Genomic DNA, 19,756 nt, shown 5'->3' on the forward strand with positions numbered 1-19,756 from the left:
GCGGCTTCCGTTCCCAGGGATGCTTTGTGCGAAGGACCTGGGATGATGATGCGGTCACATGACGTCATCCCAGGTCCTTCGCGCAAAGCATCCCTGGGAACGGAAGCCGCCGCGTGCACTGCTGAGGAGATCGGGGGCCGTCGGAAGGTGAGAATAACTATTTTTATATTTTTTTTAATCATTTTTAACATTAGATCTTATTACTATTGATGCTGCATAGGCATGCTACAGATTACTTGGAAAATGCTAGCATTCTGCAAGCTAATTACGCTTGCAAAACGCATGCCAATTCCGCATGTGATATACCCGCGGCAGGAGTTGCAGAATTGCCGCGGAAATTTCCGTGGCAATTCTGCAACGTGTGCACTTAGCCTTAATGTACACTCTGCACCCTATCTTGATTGAAAAAAAAAAAAACAGAACTGTACTAATTTTTGCTAATTAATTAAAAAAGAAAAACTTAAGCATCACATAGTCATAAGTATTCAGACCCTTTGCTCAGTATTGAGTAGAAGCACCTTTTTGAGCTAGTAGAGCCATGAGTCTTCATGGGAATGATGCAACAAGTTTTTCACATCTGGATTTGGGGATCCGCTGCCATTCTTCCTTTCAGATCCTCTCCAGTTCCGTCAAGTTGGAGGGTGAACGTTGGTGGACAGCCATTTTCAGGTCTCTCCAGAGATGCTCAATTGAGTTTAGGTCAGGGCTCTGGCTGGGCCAGTCAAGAATGGTCACAGAGTTGTTCTGAAGCCACTCCTTTGTCGTTTTAGCTGTGTGCTTAGGGTCATTGTCTTGTTGGAAGGTGAACCTTCAGCCAAGTCTGAGGTCCAGAGCACTCGGGAAGGTTTTCAACCAGGATATCTTTGTACTTGGTCACATTCATGTTTCCTTCAATGGCAACCAGTCGTCTTGTCCCTGCAGCTGAAAAACACCCCTATAGCATGATGCTGCTACCACCATGTTTCACTGTTGGGATTGTATTGGGCAGGTGATGAGCAGTGCTGGTTTTCTCCACACATATAGCTTATAATTATCATCAAAAAGTTCTATCTTCGTCTCATCAGACCAGAGAATCTTATTTCTCAGTCTGGGAGTCCTTAATGTGTTTTTTATAGCAAACTCTATGTGGGCTTTCATATGTCGCACTGAGCAGAGGCTTCCGTTGGGCCACTCTGCCATAAAAGCCTGACTGGTGGAGGGCTGCAGTGATAGTTGACTTTGTGGAACTTTCCCCCATCTCCCTCTGGAGCTCAGCCACAGTCATCTTGGGTTCTTCATTACCTCTCTCACCAAAGCTCTTTTCCCACGATTGCTTAGTTTGGCTGGACGGCCAGGTCTAGGAAGACTTTTGGTGATCCAAACTTCTTCCATTTAAGGATTATGGAGGCCACTGTGCTCTTAGGAACCTTGAGTACTGAAGAAATTCTGTTGTAACCTTGGCCAGATCTGTGCCTTGCCACAATTCTGTCTGAGCTCTTTGGCAAGTTCCTTCGACCTCATGATTCTCATTTGGTCTGACATGCACTGTGAGCTGTGAGGTCTTATATAGACAGATGTGTGCCTTTCCAAATCAAATCCTATCCGTTTAATTAAACTCAGCTGGACTCCAATAAAGGAGTAGAACCATCTCAAGGAGGATCACAAGGAAATGGACAGCATGTGATATGAGTGTCTGAGCAAAGGGTCTGAATACTTATGACCATGTGATATTTCAGTTTCTTTTTTTTTATTGAATTTGCAAAAATTTCTACATTTATGCTTTTTTTCAGTCAAGATGGGGTGCAGAGTGTACATTAACCCTTTCCCAACATGTGCCGTACTAGTACTGCTCTGTGGGAAGTGAGATCCTGCAAACCGCAGTACTAGTACGGCGGCACGATCGCGCGGTCTCACAGTGACAGCTGACACCCCGCAGGAATGCCCACGATCGGGGCAACGGGGGGCTCCCTGCCAATGGGGGCTCCGTGCGCCCTCCCACCGGAACAACGTGATGCATTCGCGTTGTTCCGGTGTTCTGAAAGGAGTCCTCGGATCTAAAATCTAAAATGGCCGCGGGGCTCCTTCCGGGTCCTTCACCGAGGTCCTGCACTACCTGTCAGATCGCTGATCTGACACCGTGCTATGCAAAGTGTCAGATCAGCAATCTGATGAAATATAGTCATGTCCCATCCTGGGACAGTATTAGAAAGTAAAAAAAAAATAGAATGTATTAAAAAAAAAAAAAAAAAAAACAATCCCCAAATAAAGAAAAAAAATAAAATATTTTCCAATAAATCCATTTATGTAAGTAAATTTAAAAAAAAAAAAAAAACAATAAAAGTACACATTTGGTATCGCCGCGTCCGTAACAACCTGCTCTATAAAACTATCACACTAATTAACCCCTTCAGTGAACACCGCAAAAAAAAAAAAACGAGGCAAAAAACAATTCTTTATCATACTGCTGAACAAAAGTGCAATAAAATGTGATCAAAGACGGATATGAATAACCATGGTACCGCTGAAAACGTCATCTTGTCCCACAAAAAAAGCCGCCATACAGCATCATCAGCAGAAAAGTAAAAAAGTTATAGCTCTCAGAATAAAGCGATGCAAAAAAACAATTATTTTTTATATAAAATAGTTTTTATTGTGTAAAAGCGCCAAAACATTAAAAAAATGACATAAATGAGGTATCGCTGTAATCGTACTAACCCGAAGAATAAAGCTGCTTTATGAATTTTTCCACACATGGAACGGTATAAACGCACCCCCTAAAAGAAATTCAGGAATTGCTGCTTTTTGTTCATTCTGCCTCCCAAAAATCGGAATAAAAAGTGATCAAAAAATGTCATGTGCCCGAAAACGGTACCAATAAAAACGTCAACTCGTCCCCCAAAAATCAAGACCTCACATGACTGTGGGCCAAAATATGGATAAATTATAGCTCTCAAAATGTGGTGATGCAAAAAACTATTTTTTGCTATAAAAAGCGTCTCTTCACGTGTGACAGCTGCCAATCATAAAAATCAGCTATAAAAACCCGCTATAAATAGTAAATCAATCCCCCCTTTATCACCTACTTAATTAAGGAAAAATATTAAAATAAAATAAAAAAATGTATTTATTTCCATTTTCCCATTAGGGTTAGGGCTGGGGCTAAAGTTAGGGGCTAAAGTTAGGGTTTGGATTATGATTACGGTTGGGATTATTGGTGTGTCAGGGTTAGGGGTGTGGTTAGGGTTATGGTTGAGATTAGAACTCGTAATAGGGTTAGGGGTGTGTTGGGGTTAGGGGTGTGGTCAGGGTTATGGTTAGGGTTGGGATTAGGGATAGGGGTGTGGTTAGGGTTATGGTTGGGATTAGGCTTAGGTGTGCATTGGGGTTAGGGTTGGAGTTAAAATTGGGGGGTGGGGGGTTTTCCACTGTTTAGGCACATCAGGGGCTCTCCAAAAGCGAGATGGCATCCGATCTCAATTCCAGCCAATTCTGTGTTGAAAAAGTAAAACAGTGCTCCTTCCCTTCCGAGCACACAAACAGGGGATTACCACAACTTATGGGGTATCAGCGTACTCAGGACAAATTGGACAACAACTTTTGGGGTCCAATTTGTCCTGTTACCCTTGGGAAAATAAAAAACGTGGGGCGAAAAGATCATTTTTTGTGAAAAAAAAAATAGATTTTATTTTTTACGGCTCTACATTATAAACTTCTGTGAAGCACTTGGAGGTTCAAAGTGCTCACCACACATCTAGATTAGTTCCTTAGGGGGTCTACTTTCCAAAATGGTGTCACTTGTGGGGGGTTTCCACTGATTAGGCACATCAGAGGCTCTCCAAACGTGACATCTTGTCAGATCTCAATTCTAGCAAATTTTGCATTGAAAAGTCAAATGGCGCTCCTTCCCTTCCAAGCTCTGCCATGTGCCCAAACAGTGGTTTACCGCCACATATGGGGTATCGGCGTACTCAGGACAAATTGTGCAACGACTTTTGTGGTCCAATTTTTCCTGTTAACCTTGGTAAAAAAAAACAAATTGGATCTGAAGTAAAAAATTTTGTGAAAAAAAAAAAAAAAGTGACAAGGCTCGTTAAAGGGACACTGTCACCTGAATTTGGAGGGAACAATCTTCAGCCATAGGGGCGGGGTTTTCGGGTATTTGATTCACCCTTTCCTTACCCGCTGGCTGCATGCTGGCTGCAATATTGGATTTAAGTTCATTCTCTGTCCTCTGTAGTACATGCCTGCACAAGGCAATCTTACCTTGCACAGGCGTGTCCTATGGAGGACAGAGAATGAACTTCAATTCAATATTGCAGCCAGCGGGTAAGGAAAGGGTGAATCAAACACCCGAAAACCCCGCCTCCATGGCTGAAGATTGTTCCCTCCAAATTCAGGTGACAGTGTCCCTTTAAAGGGTCGACATTGACTGTTAGGATTGCTACTTCCAATAGGTGGCACTAGACTTCTAGTCCTCTTCCTCTCTGAAGAGACAATTTGCATATTTCCCAGAGGAGCATTGCGGCTTTAAGTCTCCTCACCTCGAGATGCTTATCATGTCACTCTCCGCAAGGATATACTTCTTGGATCCCGGTCAGACCCCTCTCAATCAGCCAAACCAGATCTCCACTTTGCACTGACAAGGGGCAGTACCCCGAAACACAGTGTCTGCAAATTGAGATTCTGGTTTGGCTATTATCCATGTCATGTGACAAGGCTCATTAAAGGGTTGACATTGACTGTTAGGATTGCTACTTCCAATAGGTGGCACTAGAGTTCTAGTCCTCTTCCTCTCTGAAGAGACAATGTGAAAAAAAAGTTAAATGTTGAATTTTTTTTTTTTAAACATTCCAAAAATTCCTGTGAAGCACCTGAAGGGTTAATAAACTTTTTGAATGTGGTTTTGAGTACCTTTAGGGGTGCAGTTTTTAGAATGGTGTCACTTTTGGACATTTTCTGTCATATAGTCCCCTCAAAGTCACTTCAAGTGTGAGGTGGTCCCTAAAAAAAAAAAATGGTTTTGCAAATTTTGCTATAAAAATTGAGAAATCGATAGTCAAGTTTTAACCCTTATAACTTCCTAACAAAAAAATTATGTTTCCAAAATTGTGCTAATGTAAAGCAGACATGTGGGTAATGTTATTTATTAACTATTTTGTATGATATGACTCATTTAAAAGCATAAAAACTTAGTTTAAAAATTGCTAAATTTTCAACATTTTCGCCAAATTTCTGTTTTTTCATAAATAAATGGAAGTCAAATCGAATAAAGTTTACCACTACCATGAAGTACAATATGTTACGAGAAAATCTCAGAATCACCAGGATCCGTTGAAGCGTTTCAGAGTTGTGACCTCAAAGTGGCAGTGGTCAGAATTGAAAAAATGGCCTGGTCAGGAAGTTGAAAACGGGCTTCGGGGTGAAGGGGTTAATGTTAAAAATGAACTTTTTTGAATTTACCAAATGGCTGCAATGAAACAGAGTGAAAAATTTAAAGGCGTCTGAATACTTTACGTACCCACTGTATATGCTGTTCTCAATTAATAAACTAGTTTATGAGGAAAAAAAAAAATGACGTGGGGTCCCCACATTTTTTTACTACCAGCCTTGCTAAAGCAGACAGCTGGGGATTGGTATTCTCAGGCTGGTAAGGGGCCATGGATGTTGACCACCCCAGCGTAAAAATAGCAGCCTGCAGCCACCCAGAAAATGCACATCTATTACATGCGCCAATTCTGAGGTTTGCCCAGCTGTGGCAAGTGGGGTAACATTTGTGAGGTTGATTTCACCTTTGTATTGTCTGGTTACATTAAGCACACGGCTTAGTAATGGAGAGGCGTCTATAGGACACCCATCCATTACTAATCCCATAGTTGCATTGTAAATAAACACTCAGCAGTCATAAAGTCCTTTATATGAAATGATAACAAAATAGACTTCAATTTTTATTTAAAAATAAAACACTCACCTAACACCCATTCCATTGAAGCCCTCATCTCCTGTAAGAAAACAAAACAAAACAAAAACAATATCCCTCACCTGTCTGATATTCTGTCCCGTAATCCATGTCTAGGGATAAATGGTTTTCAACCTGGAAGGCACGAAAGATGCACCCGTCCAGGCTGAGAACCACTGATAAATGAGCTGCTGCAAGTGCAGCATCAGTGAGCGATGGTAACCTCATTGAGGTTACTGTGGGTCACTGAGGCTGAGTTCCCAGCAGGGCCAATGAACTGCAGTGACCTCAGCAGTCACCGAGTTCACCACAGATCAAAGTTCAGCATGGGACAGAACAACAGACAGGTGTGTGATATGGTTGTTGTTTTTTTTTTTTCTTACAGGAGATGATGGCTTCAATGGAATGGACGTTATACTCACCTAACTTATTTTTAAATAAAAATGGAAAAGTGTGTTTTGGCTGTCAAATAAAAGATTTTATACTTGCTGTATCTTTATTTACAATAACTATAGGATTAGTAATGGACAGTCTTATAGATTCCTCTCCATTACTAAGGCTAGGGTCACATTGCGTTAGAGCAATCCACTAGCGCTAAACGGATTGCCCTAACGCAATGTTTTTAAGGGGCCGCATTTCGGGGTCGCGTGAACGTCCCCGCTCTCGCAGATCCCCGATCTGCGAGAGCGGGGAACGGACCTCGGGCGCGCCGCGGACGCTGCAAGCAGCGTCCGAGGCGCGCTGCAAAAGACCGGCACATCGCTAGCGCGTGCCTAGAAGGACACGCGCTAGCAATGCGCTGGTTACATTGCGGGCTATGGGAGCGCTAACGGGCGCGTTGAAATGCGTTAATTTCGCCGTGCAACGCTGTCCGTTAGCGCTCACACTAAAACGCAATGTGACCCTAGCCTAACCCATGGGCTTGATGTCACCAGACAATATAAAGGTGATATCAACCTCACAAATATGAACACCAGTTGCCACCACTACAGGGCAAGTGGGAAGAGCAGGGCAAAGCACTAGAATTGGCGCATCTAATATATATTTGTGAGGTTGATATCACCTTTTCTGGGCGGTTGCAGGCTACTATTTGTAGGCTGGAGGGAATCAATATCCATGGCCCTTACCAGCCTGAGAATACCAGCCCCCAGCTGTCTGGTTTAGAAAGGCTGATTAAAAAAAACAACGTGGGGTCTCCACCATTTTTGTCAAATTTGAATAATTTAAAAAAACAGCATATGGACCCCTCTATTATTGATAAGCAGGCTTGATAACGCTGACAGCTGAGGGTTGCAGCCCGCAGCTGTCAGTTTTGCCTGGCTGGTTATCAAAAATACAGGGGGAACCCATGCCGTTTTATTTATAGCAGAGGCGGCGGCTGATGAATAGTCCCATCAGCCTCAGCCTAATATCACTGTTATTAGCCTCTGCAGATATAGGCTGATGACAGTAGTAGTTCCATCAGCCGTCTCCTGCTCTCGCTGTTAGGCTAGGTTCACACTGCATTAGCAGCAGCCCGTTCAGCACATACGCTAACGGGCTACTGTAACGCAAGTGCCAGTGTTTGCATGGCGCTAGCGCAGATAGAGCATCTGCTAGCTCTATCAGGGCTAGCAGTGACGGACCTGGAAACGCTGCAGCCCGCTTCTCGGGGTCCGACGTTCAATGACGGCACATCGCCCATTGTGGGCGTGCGCTAGCGATGCGCCCGACATTGCAGTCTATGGCGGCGTTAACGGACTATGTTACACCGCGTTATAACGAAGTCCGTTAAACGTACCACCATAGCGCAATGTGAACCCAGCCTTATCAGTTGAACATAACTCAGCATTCTCCCCTGCTCGCGGTGATCACAGAACAAGCAGGGGAGAGTGACGAGAGCGGTCTTCAATACCCAGCACTGGGGAACAGCGCTAACAGTACCGATGCTTCCCAGGCACCGGTACATGTGGTACTGATGCGGCACACAGTTGCCATATGTGTGCCGCAAATATTACTCACACGGATACTTATATCTCCAGTACTGTTTTTTCTGGAAATATCAGATGTGTGAAATCGGCCCACCTCCAACTCAATCACACTAAAGTGAAATCAAACTGTCCGGTTATGAAGCCACCAAGATTGTGAATCAATTTCTCCTGCTGTTGTGCAAATGGAACATACAACAGGTAAAAATGATGGGACATTAGCAAGACAACCCTTTAAAAAGGAATGGTTCTGCAGGTGGTGACCACAGACCATTTCTATGTTCTTATCCTTTTTGGCTGGTGTTTAGGTCAGTTTTGCATTTTGTCATTGCTTTCACCCCTAGAGGTACAGTAGCATGAGGTGGTGTCTACAACACAAAGAAGTTGCTCAGGTAGCGCAGCACATCCAGGATGGCACATCAATGCGAGCTGTGACAAGAAGGGAAGCTGTGTCTGTCAGCATGGAGCAGATACCTGGAGACAGGCCAGTACACCTGGAGACATGGATGGGGCCATAGGAGGGCAACAATCCAGCTGCAGGAATGTCGCCTCCTCTTTTGTGCAACAAGAGGAACAAGAAGAGAAGTGCCAGAGCTCCGCAAAATGACTTCTAGCAGGCCGCTAACATCCATGTGTCTGCTCAAACTGTCAGAAACAGACTCCATGAGGGTGGTATGAGTAGGTGTTTTGCTTACAGCTTAACACCGTGCAGGGCGACTGGTATTTGCAGATAACACCAAGATGGCAGATTCAACATTGGCACCCTGTGTTCTTCACGTATGAGTGCAGGTTCACACTGAGCATGTGAGTTCTGGAGACGCTGTGGAGAACGATCTGCTGTCTGCAACATCCTGCAGCACGACCAGTTTGGCAGTGGGTCAATAATGGTGTGGTGAGGCATTTCTTTGGAGTGCCACACAGCCCTCAATTTGCTCATTAGAGGTACCCTGACTGCCATTAGGTACCGGGATGAGATCTTCACACTCACTGTGAGACCATATGCAGGTGCACTAGGCCATGGGTTCCTTCGCATACATGACAATGCTAGGCCTCTTGTGGCTGAAGTGTGTCAGCAGTTCCTGCATGATGAAGGCATTGATGCTATGGACTGGCCTGCCCATTCCTCAGATCTGAATCCAATCGAGTACATCATGTCTCATTCCACCACCGACGCCACGTTGTACCACAGACTGTCCAGGAATTGGCTGCTTTAATGCAGTTCTGGGAGAAGATCCCTCAGGAAGACATCCGCCACCTCATCAGGACCATGCCCAGGCGTTGGGAGGTCATACAGGCACGTGGAGGCCACACACACTACTGAGCATCATTTCCTTGTCTCTAGACACTTCCACTGAAGCCTGTAATTTGATTTTCCACTTTGATTTGGAGTATCATTTCAAATCCAGACCTCCATGGGATATTAATTTTGATCTGACTGGAGGCCAGGATTTTCAGTGTTACGCCTTGAAGCACAAATTCCTGCCTATCCTGTTACCAATCCATTCAGGATGTGATGCAAGAATGTCAACTCTCCCACACTCCAGTAAACTAAACATTCTGCACACACCCTGAGTGATTAGGCTTTATTCAAGACACAATTCTTCACTTTGTATCATTTTTCTATAAAAGTGATCATAAAGAGAAACTGAGCTTGAGACTGATGCAATATAACAGCATAAAAAAATACAACGTAGCCAGGTTGTAGACCTGGGTCTCAAACTCAGCCAAGTAAATGAGCCGCACATAGAAAAAATATTTGAATATGAAGAGCCGCGTTCATTGCGCGATAAGATTGAGTTTTCAATTATATCATTTTTCTATATGACCTTTTGATCATTTCTTTGGGTGTGTTTTTTTTTTTTACTTTTGTTAATTGTGTTTATCATATGGATTATGGTACAGGTCTCCTCTTTTACTTACCGTAAGTATTTACACTAGAGCATTCACAGTGGCCAAATATTATTCCTTTTTTCATTCTTAAAAAAGGCAATCTCTTTTTCACACAGGGCAATGTAGGTTTGGATTTCTTTTTCCCTTAATAATAAAGACCTTCATTTAAAAACTGCATTTTGTATTTACTTTTGTTATCTTTGTGTAATATTTAAATTTGTTTGGTGATCTGAAATATTTAAGTAATAGACATGCAAAAAAAATAGGAAATCAGGAAGGGGGCAAACACTTTTCACACAACTGTATGTATGAACACAGACTAAGGCTACGTCCCCACGGTCAGTAATTGCAAACGCTTTGGATGCAGCACATGTCCGCAGCGTCCAAAGCGCTGCTGGCTTTTGAACGCAGGCAATTCCGCATGTGTTCATTGAACCGTGTGGAATCACTGAGCCCAATATATTGGACTGGTGATATTTATCCGCAAGATAAATAGACATGCTGCGGATTGGAAAGACGGGCCGCATGTCTGTATCCCCAGGGTAGCCGCGGGTGTCGGTGTACGCATATTGGACATGGGATTTCTTGAAATCCCATCCACTTTGCTGCAACATCTGGCCGGCTGGTTGGACGCTGTGGATGTATGCAGCGTCAAACCCGCAGCGTTTACTGACCGTGGGAACATGCACTAGAGCTTCACCTATAAGGCTATGTGCACACGTAGAATGGTCCTCTGCAGATTTTTCCGCAGCGGATTTGATAAATCCGCAGGGCAAAAACGCTGCGTTTTTCCTGCGGATTTACCGCGGTTTTGTGCGGATTCCACTGCGGTTTTCTATTATGGAGCAGGTGTAAAACCGCTGCGTTTCCGCGCGTTTTTTTCCACAGCATGTGCACTGCGGACTGCGTTTCACATAGATTTACATTGTACTGTAAACTCATGGGAAACTGCTGCGGACCCGCAGCTGCGGAAACGCTGCGGGTCCGCAGCAAAATCCGCAGCGTGTGCACATAGCATTAGGGTAAGAGGGTTTACGCTTGCAAACCTGTGGACGATAAAACACAAGCAAATTAGCAACATGTAATTTGATCCGCAGTGCTTGTAAGGGAATCTGTCACTAGTATTAACTCTCCTATGCCACCTATGGAATAAGACATCGGACGGCAGATATTAAGTAATCGTTTTATTCAGCATCTATGACCTACATGCCAATATAGGGTATGTGCACATGTTGCGGATTTTCTGCGGATCCGCAGCGTTTTTTTGCGGTGCAGAAACGCTGCAGATCCGCAATTGTTTTACAGTACAATGTAAATCAATGAGAAAAAAAAAATGCTGTGCACACTTTGCGGAAAAACGCTGTGGCTTAAAAGTAGTAACATGTCACTTCTTTTTTGTGAATCTGCAGTGTTTTTGTACCCATTCCATTATAGAAAACCGCAGGGGTAAAAAACGCAGCAAAGCCGCAATAAAACTGCAGCAAAAGCGCACAAAAAAACGCTGCGGAACCGCACAAAAAACGCGACAAGTCTGCTGGTGCATTTTCTGCCAGGAGAGGCAGAATCCGCACCAGAAATTCCTAGGCCTAATCCGCAACGTGTGCACATAGCCATAGACAGCTTAGGAGGGTTGTTCCTACTCGCAGATGCCCTTTAACAGCCCGTTTCCCCAATCCTACAGCACTTCCATGTGCACAGACCAATTTTTAATATGATCGTTTTGCACGCCTAAGGTATCATTGTTCTCAGTAGCAAATACTTTGTTTTCAAAAGATGATGTGCCGCCAAATACAATAATTTTTCAGCAAGCTTAAAAAGTTAATCTGACGAACTAGCCTTTTGCAGGTTCGTCACGTGATTGTCAGCCTGTTAACATACTCTGATAATTCGGGAACGAACATTCTTAGGAAATCTCACTTACAGTTGTTCCAAGGGTTCATTCAAACGTGTAATATGCATGGTTAATGTCAGACAGATCATGGACCAAGGTTAATGACTAGGGCGCGCAGATAACAATTTACAATTCTCTTTTCTATTTCCGATGAGACTCACCTATTCTATAAGTGCAAAAAAAAATATCGCAATTCATACCATTGCCATCTTTCAACCTAGGAGAACATATTGGTTTTAAAAATGATGTATAAAAATTACTTTTTTTTCCTGGATCAAAATCAGACTATTTTTCATATACCCATTCTTAATCCAGCTCAAGGGTATGTTCACACAATGGCATTTTGCAGCAGTTTTTTCCAGTGAGTTTGTGTGTGGACTAAACGCTACATTTTACAGAGCCAGCAAAGGAAATGAGTTTTTAAAACTCAAATTCATACGCTGAATTTTTTTCTCTTTGAATTTTTCTTGAGCTAGTACGATTTTGAAATCCACTCCAAGTCTATTCCGGTTTATGCAGCATTTTTCACCCATACAAATGAATGGGGTGAAAAAAAAACTGCACGTAAAGAAGTATTTACCGTTTTTCCTGCCAACACTTTGTTTTTTTGTGCAGTAAATAACGCTGCATGTGAACGTGCCCTTAGACTATGTTCACACTTGCACTTTTATACATTTTAAATAGTTACTTTTAGATTTGGTTTTCAATAACCTAAAGCCATAACATCAGTCTCATGTCCTCCCGACACCCGGGGCAGGATTGCAAAGATACCCACACATCAGCCAGTTGTCAGGTCCCACTCACAGATATCCACAAGTTCTGCAACTTTCCCTCCCTGTAATGATGGCATACATGACGGGGATACGAGGTAAATCAGTCCCTAGGACTCACCCGTGCCAGCAGCTGTAGGACGAGGATGCGGCCGCTCTCTCCTCCGCCAGCCGAGGACTGTCTGGAGGGCAGCACCCAAACAGCCGCACCCGAGCAGCCACTTCCCCCCTGCTGCAGGAGGGATGACGAGCGGCCGGCTCCACACCTACCCAATGTGCTGTCCTCCCGGCGTGCACCGCGCCTCACCTCAGGAAGGGGAACGTTACCGAATCTGAGGCGATCTGTGATGGCGGTTATATGGGATGACAAAGTTTCCAGAGGCGGCAGCCGGTGCAGTGATAGGGCGGGGTATAGCAGCATTGGGCTCCTAAACCAGTTTATACCCCAGTGCCACTGACTGGCAATAATCCGGGCATTAGCGAGAAAAACCAGGGTGCCAGTCACACAATGACAATTATGGTTTAAGTAAAATGGATCTTTGCTGATTTCCCTCCACTTTTCTAGACAACTTGTGAATACAGCGCACAGCAGACCAGTCCTACATGTGACCTGAGCTACAGAAAGCCTTAGGCCATGTTCAGGCGGACATATTTCACAATCTGTGTATGACCCTCAATGGTTAAAATAGATAATCCTTACATGTGGTGGACCAGACAGGTGTTTGTAATAGATAAGGCTACGCGTTTCGACCGGCATGAGTAAGACCGATTTAGGTCGAAACGCGTAGCCTTATCTATTACAAACACCTGTCTGGTCCACCACATGTAAGGATTATCTATTTTAACCATTTGGATTATTAAAGATTTCAAGTTTTTATCGGAGCTGGAGTATCTATTTTCTGTTGGATTTGCTGTTGCTGGACGTTTGGATCAAGACAGACTCGTGCTCCATTACTGCTGGTCTGGTTGGTGAGCTGGCTAATGCTTTCTAAGCCGCTTTTCGTATATATGTGCTATGACCCTCAATGCCTGACTGACCACGGCTCTCCCAGTCCAGATTCCCAGCCTGAGACTCAGATGTCTGTGCAATTCTGTCCGATCCTGGAGCGTAATGTGCTGGACTGGCTGCGAATCTACCGATCGGAGCATGGCAGCTTCATGTATGTCTGTCAGGCTGCCACGCTTGGGTCAGGAAAGCTGCCGGACAGTCTGAATTCCCAGCCTGAGACTCAGATGTCCGTGTAATTCTGTCCGATCCCGGAGCGCAATACGCTGGACTGGCTGCGAATCTCCCGATCGGAGCATGGCAGCTTCATGTATGTCTGTCAGGCTGCCACGCTTGGGTCAGGAAAGCTGCCGGACAGTCTGAATTCCCAGCCTGAGACTCAGATGTCCGTGTAATTCTGTCCGATCCCGGAGCGCAATACGCTGGACTGGCTGCGAATCTCCCGATCGGAGCATGGCAGCTTCATGTATGTCTGTCAGGCTGCCACGCTTGGGTCAGGAAAGCTGCCGGACAGTCTGAATTCCCAGCCTGAGACTCAGATGTCCGTGTAATTCTGTCCGATCCTGGAGCGCAATGCTCTAGACTGGCTGTGAATCTCCCGATCGGAGCATGGTAGCTTCATGTATGTCTGTCAGGCTGCCACGCTGGGGTCAGGAGAGCTGCCGGCCAGTCCGTGCATTGCAGTCTGAGACCGGACTGATTCGTCTGTATGAGCCCTAAGGCTAAGTTCTGATGATTATATCGAAACTCAAGTCAGTCACAAGTACTAATTGCAAATGTTACTGGCTCTGTCCGTTCATCTGCAATGCAGGCAGGTGCAGAAGCTGCCTTTATATTGCATGCATTATTACTTTCTGTAAAATTACCCAAATTATTACATAATGTAATTTTTTTTTTCTACACAGACAATCGTTCTGTACACTGGCTATAATAGATCCGCGTCCAGTTCATGGCAGCCACAGACTAATCATACATTCATCTGATCAAACCAAATAGACAGTTTTGAGGCTGCAAGTTCTTGTTGGGAAATCCATGATAAATTCAGACATTGTGGTTTATATACAGATCAAGAAATACACTCATCTGAACCCAGCCTTAGTCATGTAACAGTTAAATATGCAGTAAAATAAGGAAAGAATTGCATGGGTGTCACACCACCGCTGCTACAAAAGTTGCTATTAGATGGGATTAGGGTAATTCACAGTGTTTGCCATGTGGATTTCCAATTGTATTCTGCACCAAAATCTGCATGAATGTCGCCCACAAACCACCCTCTATTGTTCTAAATGGGAGATCTATGTTGCTATTATTATGATCACAGATTTTTCCACTGCTTCAGTAAGTGATATGTTACTATTTTAATTGGTTTTCATGTTAATTATATCCTAAAGCCATAGCAGGTATCCACATGATAATTTATGCGCTAACCTTTCTCAATTTTTCATATTTCTAGTGCAGTAGTGCTATTCAATTTGCATATTTCATGTTTGCAAGTTTTGCCTTACAGAGTGCTGCCTTATTTATTTGATTGTATATGAGTTGGTGACTCTAGGTTCAGCACCTGTTCACACTTAATCTATGTTTGGATGTGACGGTCAGTTTTTTTAAATTTGTATTCATTAGCCTTCTGACTGAGTACTCCTCCTTTTAGCCACAGGTGTTTTTAATCACAGCAGGACCACTACCACTCCACAGAGATATAGATTTTAGTCTAACAGAGGATTCATGTTACCATACAGATGAAGACTTTATTCTAAGAGAAGAAAGGCATTGCTAGGTCCTGGTAAACTAGAAATGCCTTATCGTGGCTACAAGGTACACATTAATTGGCCAATTTATGCACTAAACTTTATAAATTTTTCATATTTCTAGTGCAGTATTGCAATTCAATTTTCATATTTCATGTTTGCAAGTTTTGGCGCTACAGAGTGCTGCCTTATTTATTTGACTATCACCTATCCAGACATCAAGTTGGACACACAGGATTAATAGTGGCGTTAACGGAGTGCGCTACCCGCGGCATAACGCAGTCCGGTTAACGCTGGCATTAACCCTGTGTGAGCGGTGACTGGACGGGAATATGGAGCGGGCGCAGGGCACTGACTGGACGGAAGTAGAGAGGGACTAATTCTCGGCCTGACTGTGCCCGTCGCTGATTGGTCGCAGTAGCCAGGACAAGCAGCTGGCGAGACCAATCAGCAACGCGGGATTTCCGAGACAGACAGATGGATGTACCCCTTAGACCAGGGGTGGGCAATTACTTTTGCCATGGGGCCGCATGAGAAATTGGGAAGGTTTTAGAGGGTCGGACTAATATAATTAACTCATCTTTACCCAATACTGTAGTATACATATGCTATCTTTTCCCCCACTTTAGGTAGTATTCTCCATGTAGCCCCCAATTATTGTGTCACCCTGTGTATTCAATACTCCTGTGTCACCCTGTGTATTCTGCACCGTTTCACCCTGTGTATCCTGCACCCCTGTGTCTCCCTGTGTATCCTGCCCCCCCTGTGTTTCTCTGGATATTTTTCACCCCCATGTCACCCTGTGTATCCTGCACCCCTGTGTTACCCTGTGTATCCTGCACCCCTGTGTCACCCTGTGTATCCTGCACCCCTGTGTCACCCTGTGTATCCTGCACCCCTGTGTCTCTCTGTGTATCCCACACCCCCGTGTCGCCCTGGGTATCCGGTGGCTGCACTATATGGCTGTGTCCCCTATATTACCCTCCATCTCTTATAAGTGCAGATAAGAGATGCCACCTCTGCCATTCACCCCCAGCCCAGAACACACGTGCTTCCTACAGGACTGGGCCCTGGCTCTCTGGAAATTGATGCTTGCTGGTTTCTCTGCTGATTCTGAGGATTGCTTTGGTTGGATTTCCCTGGGAGCAGATATGGACACCGGACACACAGGCTTCAGCTGCGGATTAGTGTCTTGTCATACCCGTGTCGTGTCCACCTCGGCATTAGGTAGTACATGGACGTGTACATTCCCTGGGTCTGCACCGTTCGTTTTCCCATCACACGTCCCCGCTGGCCTCCTCTCCACGGCTCCACTAGGAAATGCAGGAGTCCTGTCACTACCTAATGCCAGAAGGGCCGGCTCGGCCATGGGCGTGTGTGGATCGCTGTCCCTGATCCGGTTGTTTCTTTGTCAGTCAGGGAGCCATTTCGCTCCCCCTTATGAAATAACTTTCACTTTTAGGTGAGATGAATAATTTACATAGGCATCCTCCTTCACTCTCCCCAGCAACATAGGGACCCCCTCTCCCCCCGACAGCGTGGCTACTCACCCGAAGGAGACCACCAGCCAGCAACTTTCACTGCAGCACATCCTGCGTGGTGCTGCAGTGACGTACAGGGCCGGCCAGTGAGCACCGCCCCGCCACCAGCGTCGCCCTGACCGCCGATGCAAGATCACATGGGGACCCACATGATCAACGCATCAGACAGCGGGCGGAGTCAGTGGGTATGGCAGGGTGCAGTCAAATGACCAACGCACTCCGGCGGCCATCTAATCATGGGCTGCTCAGAAGTGTCTGGCAGCTGGCCGAGCGGTGGCGGGGGCGGGCCGTTTAAAATCACCAGGCGGGCCGGATGCGGCCCGCGGGCCGCATCTTGCCCAGGTCTGCCTTAGACAATTATATATAGATCATAAATGGAACTGTGCTAGCAGGAGGTATTATATTGGGGTCTAATGCGTCACCTTTGGTCCTATTATACTCTTTGATTTTAAGTCTGGTATAATTATTACTATTGTTGCTATGTTGTGTGCACACTTTTATTGTATTATTGCTATTGCTACTTGTATTATAATAAAGGCATTTTAATTATTACTCTTGCCTGGGATTTTTATGGTTCCCCATGGTGTTGGTTTTCCTCACTTTATGGCTGCCGTCACACTAGCAGTATTTGATCAGTATTTTACATCAGTATTTGGAAGCCAAAACCAGGAGTGGAACAATTAAAGGAAAAGTATAATAGAAACATGTCACCACTTCTGCATTTATCACCCACTCCTGGTTTTGGCTTACAGATACTGATGTAAAATACTGACCAAATACTGCTAGTGTGACGGCAGCCTAAGAGTAATGATTTACTCACTTGTTTTTTAGTACACCGGGTGCTTTTAATGTAATATATATTTTTTTATATTGAAAAATTCTTCATTATCCCGAAAGGTGTTACTATTGTGGTTCTCATCTTCAGGAGAATGTAGGCAGTCTGAGGCTGCCGTCACACTATCAGTATTTGGTCAGTATTTTACATCAGTATTTGTAAGCCAAAACCAGGAGTGGAACAATCAGAGGAAAAGTATAATAGAAACATATGCACTACTTTTGCATTTATCACCCACTCCTGGTTTTGGCTTACAAATACTGATGTAAAATACTGACCAAATACTGCTAGTGTGACGGCAGCCTGAGAGTGAGAAAGACAATGCAGATCCAGAATACAGTTTTGAAGAAGAGAAAACACCTTACTACCCTAACCAAAAAGACCTTAACGATCTGATCAGAGACCTCTGGCTCACCAAGTCAAACGCTGAGCTTTTCACGTCCAGGCTCAAACAGTGGAACTTGTTAGATGAAAGTGTAAAAGTAGCTGATCAGAGAAAGCGTCATCAAACTTTTGTCAGCTTCTTCAGTCAGCAAAATGGACTATGCTCCTGCAACAATGTGGTGGGTCTATTCAAAGCTATAGGAATCACGTGCAACTTGAGTGGCGCCTATTCATAGATAGTTCATCCAGGAGCCTCAAAGCCGTGTGCTGCTGCATAATGGAAACAAGTACCAGCCTCTGCCTGTGGCGCACTTGGATCACCTCTAAGAGGACTACACCAGTGTCAAGCTGCTGTTATGTGTCTTGAAGTATGAGGGTTATGGCTGGGACGTCATTGGAGACTTCAAAATGGTAGCATTTCTGATGGGAACTTTGGAAAAATGGGATGTAGGATGTCTCTCAAAGTACATATCTTGGATACTCCTCTTGACAAATTCAAGGAAAACATGGGGGCTTACTCAGAAGAGCAAGGTGAGCTCTTTCATCAGGATATAAAGGACTTTGAACGAGGCTACCCATGACAGTATAACAAGAACATGATGGGAGACTATAGTTGGGGGTTGATTCGTGAAAGTTATTTGCAGTATAATCGTAAATCGACAAAAGCTACTCACTTCTAAACCACTCTTGCTCATCTTGGCCAATATTAAACGCATATACAATGTTTTTGTAACTGTATGAATAAAAATTAATTATTAACATTTTCGATTTCCCTATGCAAATACGTAAAACTGAATATTTCATTGTCCTGGCCACAAAAGCAAAGTCTATAATTAGTTTTTCTTGACTATTTAGGCATGAGTAACTGGACTATAGCACTTAAAGGGACACTGTCACCTGAATTTGGAGGGAACAATCTTCAGCCATGGAGGCGGGGTTTTCGGGTGTTTGATTCACCCTTTCCTTACCCACTGGCTGCATGCTGGCTGCAATATTGGATTGAAGTTCATTCTCTGTCCTCCGTAGTACATGCCTGCACAAGGCAATCTTGCCTTGCGCGGCGTGTACTATGGAGGACAGAGAATGAACTTCAATCCAATATTGCAGCCAGCATGCAGCCAGCGGGTAAGGAAAGGGTGAATCAAAAACCCCAAAACCCCGCCTCCATGGCTGAAGATTGTTCCCTCCAAATTCAGGTGACAGTGTCCGTTTAAAAGCTGGAGACAAAAATTGTGTTACATAGTGTAATTATGGTCTAGTAAGATGTTCCGGTCTGTGCAGTGTGACTACTGAGACTGCAGGTGTGATATGGTGACCTCATAATGCGTGCAGTGCACATAATCTCAAATTTAGAGTATGCTGCCCAAACTACAAGCAGTATGAATGAGAGCCTAGCATCACAATGGCACCCAGGTATATTTTGTCTGACGCACTCTGGCATTTTGGATGGCTGGTTGGGGATTATATAGGGAGAGACCCAGGGCCGGATTTAGGAGGTGGGTGGCCCCGGGCCCATTTTGGAGGGAGGCCCATTTTTTCAAGGTGCTGCAATATGTAATGCAAAAACACAAAATGAAACAAACACAAGTTTATTTACAAAAATCATTTACACAGAGTAATTCAAGTAAAATCATTCATTTTTTACAATCCGGGCACTTTCCTTGATTTTTGTGCTGCAAAATCACTAATGATGTCACTAAAGTCCAATTCACGCAGTATATCTGACCCTGTCAACCCTTGAAGTCCTGAAAGGGCGTTAAAGATTAAAATATGTATGTATGTATATTGT

General features: G+C 44.3%; 1 protein-coding gene across 1 annotated transcript in view; it reads right to left on the reverse strand.

Annotated features, from left to right (window-relative positions):
- The window catches only part of ANXA3 (annexin A3), a 131,886-nt gene extending 119,073 nt beyond the window's left edge, over window positions 1-12,813 (reverse strand). Inside the window, exon 1 of the mRNA XM_069743197.1 lies at window positions 12,575-12,813. The gene's annotated coding sequence lies outside the window, so the exon portion shown is untranslated. The remainder of the gene's footprint in view (window positions 1-12,574) is intronic.
- Window positions 12,814-19,756: the final 6,943 nt, after the last annotated feature.

Source organism: Ranitomeya imitator, chromosome 1 (assembly GCF_032444005.1).
Source record: "Ranitomeya imitator isolate aRanImi1 chromosome 1, aRanImi1.pri, whole genome shotgun sequence".
In the NCBI taxonomy this organism is placed as follows: Eukaryota; Metazoa; Chordata; class Amphibia; order Anura; family Dendrobatidae; genus Ranitomeya; species Ranitomeya imitator.